We start from the raw sequence: 10,292 nt of genomic DNA on the forward strand, positions 1-10,292 counted from the left end.
AGTAAAGACATCCAATCTAAATCTTCCCTTCCTCAACTTAAAACCGTTTCCCCTTGTCCTGCTGTTACCTACCCTTTCAAGAGTTGATCTATTAATTACTGAATGCTTTATACAAAATCAAAGAGAAGACCTTCAAATGCCTATTTTTTTTTCAGATACAAAGGTATACATATATATATATGTATACGTTTAAACACTATATATGCGTATACCTATATAGACTCACTCTATATATAGTATCCTCATGTTCAAGCATCATCTTTTTCTACTTTTGAACAGTGTATGCTTATGCAGGCTAGCACATATAGCTCTTAAATGGGTAACTGCATATTGGAAATAAAACTGCATTTGGAAAGGAATCTCTTACAGGTGATATATGAAATTTTAGTAGTTTTTTGCAGTGAGAATCTAAGGTAAAGGCTTATCCTCTGTTTTGGTGGCTGGGACATGTGCTTTAGAAATGTTTCAACTCTCTTTAGCTGGATATAGATCTTGAAACTGTACTTCCAGTGTGTCAGGTAGACACTGTTACCAACTACTGTATGTATTTATAGAGGTTGTCTCCTGTTAGGAGTGTCTGTCCTTTTGTTTCCTTTCCAATTTCATACAAGAAAAAGAAAGGAGCTTTAGGGGTTTTCCTTTTCAGCAACAAAAGCCATTTTACTATTTTAATCACTTTAAGTTTTGTTTGCTATAAACTATTTTTTACAGGTAATTTTTTCTATTTCATATAATCTGCCAAACCACAAATAATCTCTGTCTCCTTATGTCATAAAACCATAGTTTTAGGTTGTGGACAAACAATTTTAATAGTTTAAGAACTTATGAAGAGTTGCCTTTTTACCATTTATCTTCTCTAGGAAAACCAAGGAAATCTTTCTTACTACTTTCCATTTAGTATCATTTTTGTTTAACTGCAGTCTTTCTGATACCTTCTTCATCCTGTTACTGAAGTTTTGACTTAGTTGATATGAATCACTGTTTTAACAGTACTCATATTTAATCTATATGCTGCTGTCCTCCCTATAGCAGAAGTATTAACTACATGTCAGACAAGCTGTGTAAGAGAAAGGTACAAATTATTCTACTTCTCTAGGAGAGAACGTGCTCCAGGGGAGCAAAAGGGTGGCTGGGGCTTGCTTTCCTAACATCAAAGATCATTGCACAGGGATCCTCTTGCAGGGGACTATTTATGTGCTTGGAAAGTTTTGCGGGGATAATTTCAGTAAAACAAAGCTGAACTAAGGGAATACTTGTTCCAAGGGGAGATTTCCTGCCTTCATTATAAACTTCATTATCTGTAAGAAAACCTCAAGATGCTTGCTGCAATTGCCAACAGCCTACTCATCTCAGAACCTTACTATGACCTCATTATTTCATTGACCATTTGCTTAAATGTGCTTGCTTTTTAGACCCTGTTATTTAATACTTCTTACTAGATTTTAACTCTCTTGTTTTGCTTTGAATATTTATTAATGTTTATTTGTAGGGAATAATGTTCAGTACTCGCTTCACTGTACGATCTTTAAAATGATTTAATGCTTAGATTGTATCTTCCATGCAAAAGGAGTACATATATTCCCAATACTGACATTTTTAACTTGTATGCATGTATGAAAACAAAACTAGAATGCCTGAGGAAAATCCTCAAAAATTTTATTTAAAATGATAAAAAGAATAATTAAAAAAAAAGACATTTTTTCATCATTAGCTCTAGGTTATGATACTACTGCCTAGAAGCATTTCAGCTTCTAGGCAGGGACATTAGGACAGAAAGAGTTTGCATTAGCTTAATGCTTGGACTGTCTTTCTTCACTAAAAAACTCCTGTTGAAGCAGAGTTGGTAGAAGAAAGGAGATTGCTTTCTTGCAGTGATATCTTTTTTGTCTAAGAACTGTCTCAGTACTGCAGAAGTACTAAGAACTACAGAAATAGCTTAAGAATGTATTTGTAGTTATATTATAACATGCCATATATACCTAAAGGTATCATAAATCTGGCGAGTATTGGAGAATCCATTGTGAGGCATATTTTGAATCCATTTCTACCTGGAGAATTTTCATTCTGAGGTAATTCCATTTGTACAGGAGAAATATTTTGCTTGGAAAGGGGAAATTGGTGTTCCAAGTTTAATAGAATCTGGAGTCCAGGAAAGACAACAAAGATACATTTCCTTGCACATTTAAACATTCATAAATTTAGAAAATGACATTGTTCAACATAAACATTAAATCCCAGTTTTAAAACCTCCTCTTCTTTTGTGGGCTAAGTATTCCAAGTATAACTGGAGTCTTCAAAGTTACTTTTTTGTCCTTCTTAAAACTGTGCTATGTTAGAGTCATGGTGCAGCTTTCCAATTTTATGTGTTTTATGTAACACAGAGCATAACTTAAGTGCTCACTTTTGGAATATTCCTTTTGATTTGGTAGTTGTTGTAAATTTTATAGCATTAGAAGCTAATATTTTGTGGCATAATTCCTTCAGAGCTAATGTCTCCTTCTTTTATGGTATTCTCGGAGATACAAGTACCTGAAAGTACCTGAAGTTATATACTAGTTTATTCCTGTAAGTAATATCTGTGGCTGTAACAGATAATACTGTAAGTAAAACCCAGGGGAGAATTTGTGGATAGTAGGCACAGCAGTACTGTGTCTCTGTGTAGTGGATTATAGAGTAATATTTTTCATTTTAGATTTTGACCTATGCATACACTTAATTAATATGGTTGCAGAATTGGGTCACTGAGAATTATCTAGTGTCTCATTTGCTTGAGGCCTCTGTCTTGAGCTCAGAATCTTTGATTTCTTAACTGAGTCAGAAAGAGTGTATTCTGGAGCAAGACTATAGCTTTGTTTTTGGGCACCAGAAATGTGTTTGGAGGATTTGTAGTATACAGAGTGTTACTCACAGTCTACATTGCAGTAACATGGAAAGAGCTTTGGGTTTATGTGTACAAAACTAGCTGAATTTCATGTTCCAAAGATTTTTATTCTTTCATAGTTCTTGTCAGTTCCATCTATACGCTAAGACGTTTGCTATTTCAGCCAAAATTTTATCCCTTTACCAATTCACCTTGTTTTTCCATTAGTATTGCCTTTTTAAAATTAGCGTAAAGGAGTAGTTTCATTTTGATTTCCTGATTCAAATTACTGAATTCTATTGAATAAGATTTCAAACAGCTTGAACACAAAAGATAAACAATAACAATTTCTTTGCTTTCATACAACTTTTGAAGCTTGTTTGCCAGTACCAGTCCTATCAGTGAGGTGGCCACTCTGCTAAATCCACCAGAGAAAATGAACATAAAAACAAGATAACACAAAGGCTGCATTAAAATGTGAGAAATATTTCAGTGCCCAAATTCAGCTACTTGTGTCAAGGATACATAATGAGATAATAAAGAACTTCAAGGAACGAAAGATCAGAGCATGATTTTTGAACAGATGGGGACATAAATAGTCCTTCATATATCAAAAATGCTATTACATTGTATTTAGGAATGCTACTTTACTGTGTTCCTAAAAGCTTACATAATTTAATACAAAACAAAAAACTTATTCGAGTAAATGTGTATAGATATATAGATATATATAATGAAAATATATATGTGTATATATTTATGTACATACAAGTTTTCATGATAACTTAGGGATATTAGGGATCTTTATTTTTTTCTGTTTAGATAAACATCAGAAATAACCTAGTGATTTCTATGCCTGCATTATCATTAGAGTTAGGTGTTTCTAGGCAGCTTTCAAAAATCTTAGCTTTATATGTAGGTCACTCCAAAAGTAATGCCTCCTGATTATTTCCTTGGAAACTACAAGAGATACGAAGTCCCCAGTAACTCTTTTTGATAAAGCAAATTCTCAACTGCAAAACACTATTTGACTACATAGTCACCACCTTTAGCTGATCCATTTGGATGAGCTGATCAAGGCACTCCAGGTTGGATGGGGCCCTGGGCAGTCTGGTCTAGTATTAGATATGGAGATTGGTGGCCCTGCCTGCGGCCAGGAGGTTGGAGCTTGATGATGCTTGAGGTCTCTTCCAACCCAAGCCATTCTATGATTCTATATGTGACAGCTGTACATGGTCATCTGGGCTTGCCTTTCATGCTGCTGCTGCCACTGCTGAAATGCACCACCCAGCACCTCACTGTACTCATATCCACTATTTGGTCTCCATAGGCATTCAGCACACATTGATGAATGTCAGTGGGTGCCATTTTTCTTCATGGAGTATTTCAGTAACACACCTTTGGTTTATACACACCTCCGTGTCTGTCGCCATTCTGTGAGACTTCCCCTCTGCTGCTGCCTGTTACACAGCCACAGCATGTAACAGAATAATATAAAATGTCATTTAATTCTGCTGAAAGTTTTTGTTGGTTTTCTGCAATACCTGTTTCCTTGCAAACCATTGGCACGAGTGTTAATGTTAGCACTGTCAGAGACCTGGACTGACACGAAATAGCATTGAGGCATGGATTTTTCAAAAGTAAACATGACACCAGGCACCAAACCTGCTCATCATCGCAGCTCTAGAACTTCATCCTACATCTTCTGAGGTTTCCCATGTCAAGAATATGCTCTGTTTCTCGGCTAGCAGATAAATCTGCTCAATCTGATCTACAGGAAAAAGGCTTTAAGCAGCTTCAGTGCGCTCTTTGAAAACAAGTCTGTTTTATTTTTCTGTAGCCATTGCTTCATATTGGAATCTTTAAAGAGTAGTTTTCACCATGCTTTTCTTTCTACCACTCATATTTAATTATATCATTTTTTTTATGTTTTTCTTTGCTTACTCTTGCATTCTTCATCTTTTGCTATCCCCTTTGGTGTTTTTTGTGTGTGTGTGTGTGTGTTTTGTTTGTTTGTTTGATTGATTGGTTTGTTGGTTTTTTTTGTTTGTTTGTTTTGTTTCTTGGTTTTTTTTGGAAGAAAATATATAAAATGTAGTTCCTTTCTTTCTTAGTAGCTGTTCCTGGCACACACACAGGACAACATGAATTGATTGTGTATGGGATCTGTCTGTCTTTCCATTGCTTAATGGAAATGCCAGAGGGGCACTGGCTGATAGATTGCAGTATGTGCATCTCCTGAGATACTGCTCTCTTAGAGTTACCCTCTTAGGCTTGTTTTCTTTCTCCGCTGAAGAAGTAGTGTGTTCTGGGCACATTCCTCTATCATTCCTACGTTAAAACAAACTTTTTCTAGGAAACCATTAACCTTGTCAGCAAATTTGGAAACAAAGTTAACAAGAGAAAAATTGTGTCAAATGATTGTACTTAAGAGTTAAATGGCATTCTAGCTGCTCCTTTGCCTGTTCTTAGTCGAGAGACTGGTGACTCAGAGATCATTTCTCCAAAACTGTTTCTATAAGTTTGACTACAATGAAATGTGTTTCATATTAAAGCCCTGCTTGCTTCAGTCCTTTGTTACTGTCTTCAGTTCTTTGCTAGGCTGTTCTGTCTGTGATTCTTCTCCTGTTCTTTATTTCTCCAGGGCTAGCCTCAAGACCTCTTCCATTCATTTGGTCCTTGTATAAACTGCTGTAAACATATAAATTAGAAAATTGCAATTCCCTGTTGTCCTGGCCAAAACTCGTAGAGGAAGCCATGTTTATAGTACAATATACATGGTAGTTTGTTTGTTTGTTTGTTTTTGTAGCCAGTGAAGAAAATAACCAATCCAAATCTCCTGTGCTCCTAGCAGATTTGCCTAAATAATACACTTTATGGGAAAACTAATGTTGCCTGAATATTTCTCTCTTACTCATGTTGTTGCTTTTTCAGTTTTGATTTTAAAGGAACTTTAATCATCTGTATCCTATTCTTTCACCTCTGGCATTTTGCAAATATTGCACTTGTCAGTTCCTGCTACCATAACTACCTTCATGAAATTATAATTCATCAATCTTCTTCTCCCACATCCACAGAGGAAACCCCAAATGGAGACATGTCAGCTAAACAAGAAAATGTTAAATGTATACATGTAAGAAAGTCTATTAATTAAAAAAGAAAAAGAAAAAAAAAAAAAAGAAGAAGAAAAATTAGGCGTAGAAGTTAATATGGCCCCAAGGCAACATTGGCAGTAACTTATGTGCTGACAGTTTAAGCAAGGTTTATATGCCTGTTTATTCTATGCTCAGCCATACATGGAAAAAAAATGGTGTCATCAAGTAAAATTGCAAAATGGACTGGTATTATCCTAAAGATACAAAGTAGTAGTTAATTGTATGAAGAACACTAATATTATATTTACATTTGTCTATTAGCTCTCTATTTGAAGCAAAGCTGTAGGAGTTTCTACCTGAATTACAAATGTTAATAGAGCTGTACATGCTATCAGAAGCTATGGAGAGTGCTATTTGCAGGGGTCTTAGCCATTCCTGCTTTTTCGCTAGCTTTTAAGTGATGTGGATAAGTCTAGGGCCACAAAACTACATCTATCTAGAATTATTTCATAGTACACAAAGGTGCATTGGCTTCTGGACTTAGCCTCTGAGCAGGGGAGGATGGGGGTAGACACAGGCAGGATTTCTACAGTATGGTACTGCTACTCATTGATTTATTTAAAAAGTTTTTAAAATGAGAATGAAAAGAAATGCCAGTGAAGTTCTGAGTGTTTCTGAAGTACTTACCCTGCACACATAAAATTGTATTAAAACTTCTTTTTAAGACTTGTGTCCCATGTGATCAGAAATATGAGTCATTTCTATAACTATAAAGGCATAACATTTACTTGCTAAAATTCTGTCTAAAAGTCTAAATTAATGAGATTCTAAAAATTTTGGAATAACCGAGTATTGTGGATCCTGACCCATGGTAAGGTAGGCGCCTCAAAGGATAACCTACACAGATTACTGCCTAAATAGTGGTGGTCTCAGTGGATGCACACTTTCCAAAATAAACAGAAAAATAATTATTGTTTGAAAAGATAATTTCAGTCTAAGATTTAAAATGAACAGATATTTTTCTAAGCAATTTCTGAGTTTCAAACTTGAACCAAGTGCACAAATACATCCAAGATAATGCAGATTTTCGTTTTGTTCATTAGTACACCATTAATGACAGAGAGCTGTTGAATAACACACCTTCTGCTGAGAATCTTTTGCATCTTATCTCAAGCATAATCAACAGAGAGAAGAGGATCCATTAAATCCTTAATAATAGATGAAAGCATCGATTGATCTTAGTAATTTAAAATGCACAGAAAAAAAATTAGAAATGGAGTATGACTCCATGTCTTTATCCCAATCCTCTTTCCTTAGAAGTGATGTTATCCCTACGTGAGATACATGGGATTGACTCACAGTTAATAAGAGACCTTAAGCAGCTCAACATACAGTGATGACATTCAAGAGAGCTTGTTATAAGTACATAGTATAGTTAGTGGAAGAAGACGTAATAGGAAAATTTTGCTATATAGCAGCTCGTCAATACTACTGATGCTACTCCTTATGTTTGACCATTTGGTCTGTTATATTTTATGTAATCAATTTTTCTTAAGGTGTTGAAAGCTTGTATGTCATTTCCCTACAGATTTAACTATGATGACATGCAAAGCATAGAGCTTTTTCTCAAGGTTCATTTAATATGGGGCTATTATGGTTAACTGTAATGTACTTTTGGAGTAAAATAGCTCTTTTGTTTATGATGTAACATATTCTCCCTACTCCAATGCTAAAATTAGTAAACTGATTTAAATTGATGATTTAGTTTGCACTGAACTGCTTACTGTCATGTACCAAATCTGGCAGCTGATTTTTTTTTTCTTGATATTGTGTCAAACAAATGATTTTTTTTTTATTTTTTTTAATAGGTAGACTGTATACGCTGTGCATCTTTCTTTACCCTCAGAATTCTCCACCTCTCTAGGTCTCTGTTACTAGGTATATATCTTCATGCCACTGTGTAATGTTTAGTAGCAATGGGTATGGTGGTATAATTTGCCCAGTAAGCTACCTGAAACACAGAGAAGAATAACTCTATTAACTCAGAAAGAATATTGTGCTACTGGACATATGTAGTTTTAGCATTTGCTAGCATCTGCATTGAATCATACGTTGTACAGGCTTGGACACTGACAATGAGACTAACATCTTTGGCCCTTTTCAGTGATGGTGTATGTGTCAGTTTCTTGCTGGTTTTTGCAGGTAGACATCCTGAATGTAGTCAGTAGGCTTGTTACAGCAGGGCAAGTGTTAAAGGAATCACAAAACAATCCTGTTCTTCTCAATGGCCCATGAAGGAAAGCAATGAATAAAAATAAATGCCATCCAAAATGCTACTCTCTGCACTTATTCTGTAGAGGAAACAGGAGTCTAAAAAAAAAAAAAAAAAAAGGCAAAAAAAAAAAAAAGTAACACTTTTCCATCTCTAAGTAAGGAAATATTTCTCTGAAATACACAGGTGATTGATTTACTGAACAAGAAGGATTCTCATTATGCACAGGCATTCTGTAATCATTAAATTAGCAGTTTAGTCCTAAAGACTATTATAATAATTACATGGCTGCAGGTGACTTCTTACATTTAATTTTCCGTGAATACCCAAAACCCGTGTCATGTTGAACAGGATCTTCTTCAGAGATAGTTCATTCCTTTGCTTGTCAATTTTAATCTGTACTGTTTTGTGTTGATTAACATGCTCTTGTTGATTGTTACTGTAGGACAGCAGACCAGACTCTAAAGAGGCAACTTTGCAGACTTCAGCTAAGTAGCTTTTCTGGATAGATCTTCAGGGCTATGGGTGCAGGTCCTGACTGTTAATAATCCTTCTCTCAGCTAAGGTTGGAAAAGAAAATAAAAAAAGGAAAAGTAAAGGGGGGGGGGATTGAAGGGAGGAATTGAGGAGCAGAGGAGAAAAGAAATGAACAGCTGCTTCATCTGCTTTGTCTATAATCTGTTCCTATTCTCTGCTGCTTTTAGATACTGATGCGCAGTCCCTCCAATTTATAAGCTGTGTACAACCCAGAGTAAGGGACAGCATTTCTTTTTCTTTCCACTTCCCAGTACTGCCCCATATCTTTCCCCTTTTCCTCCCAGTGATCCAACCAAATTAAATTCCTAATGCCAGTGAGCCCTCTTGAGCTGTGAAGAATTAGATTTCCTCTGGTCTTTTCATTTATCTCTGAAATATTATGTACTAGGATACAATAAGTTCTAGTATGGAGCATATGGTGATAGGATTCAGCAATAAATCCATGCTAAGAGAGACCTGTTGTACAACTCACTAATCTCTTATATTCACTTGTGCCACATCTTGCATCTCATCTGAGATCTGTCAACAGAGAGAAGATTGATTTTTAATAATGCATTATAGAACTTATTTCTCTGTGTTGGTCTGGAAGGTGTGCAAGGTGTGCAAAATATGGGCTGCTTATGTACACTCTGCAATTTAAACTGTCGTGAAGTTTTGGAAAAAAGTTACAGAAATTCATGAAGACAACTATTAATAAATTTGCTGTCAAGTAGGTAAGTTCAGCAAGAGCATTGATCTGAAGAGTCTATCAAGATCATTGAATTCTGTCTCTTGCATTTCTCACTGCAGATCTCATTTGTAGGGACTGTTATAGTCAAAGGATTGTTACTGTTAACTTCTTTTATTTTATCCTTATATTCCTTTCATATTAGATTGTATTAGATAACACTGTGTCCTCAATTATAATTTATGCCTTATATAAAGACCGTCACTATTTGGCCAGTTTTGTTCTCTGGAAGTTTGTTCCTGCAAAGAAAGAACAAGAAGATGAAAGAAACTGGTGAAAAGATGGAAGAAAAGCAGCAGCTACCGACCCCACAAACAACAAACAAACAAACAAACAAAAGAAAACACCCTTAGTCAGTATCAGCTTGAATGATTAAAACAATCTACCTCATACATATATTTAAATAATAACTCTTGAAATAAGACGTTTTGGATAGTGCATTTCAAAAAATGTTGCATTTTCTACATCATATGTATGACATTTCTGTGATGTTCCTCAGTTATCTTCTGAGCTTTCTCTTTGGAGGAAGAAAGGAATCTAAACTACAAGTTTCAAATGCCAGATCCTGATTTCAAACTTTCCTGCATTCAGAAGCATTCAGAACTGAAGGTTTTGTTTTGGCCTATTTCTCATAATAAGTAAATATGTTAAACAATATTGGTCTTGATGCTGGTCTCTAGGGTGCTCCACTATTAATCTTCTCTATACTGAGAATGGGCAATTTATTCTTAGTCCTTGCTACCCACCTATTAACCAGCTTTTAATCACTGACAAGAATTTACCTCTTACACTGTGGTTACT

The sequence above is a fragment of the Gallus gallus genome, chromosome 8 (assembly GCF_016699485.2).
Source record: "Gallus gallus isolate bGalGal1 chromosome 8, bGalGal1.mat.broiler.GRCg7b, whole genome shotgun sequence".
Lineage (NCBI taxonomy): Eukaryota > Metazoa > Chordata > Aves > Galliformes > Phasianidae > Gallus > Gallus gallus.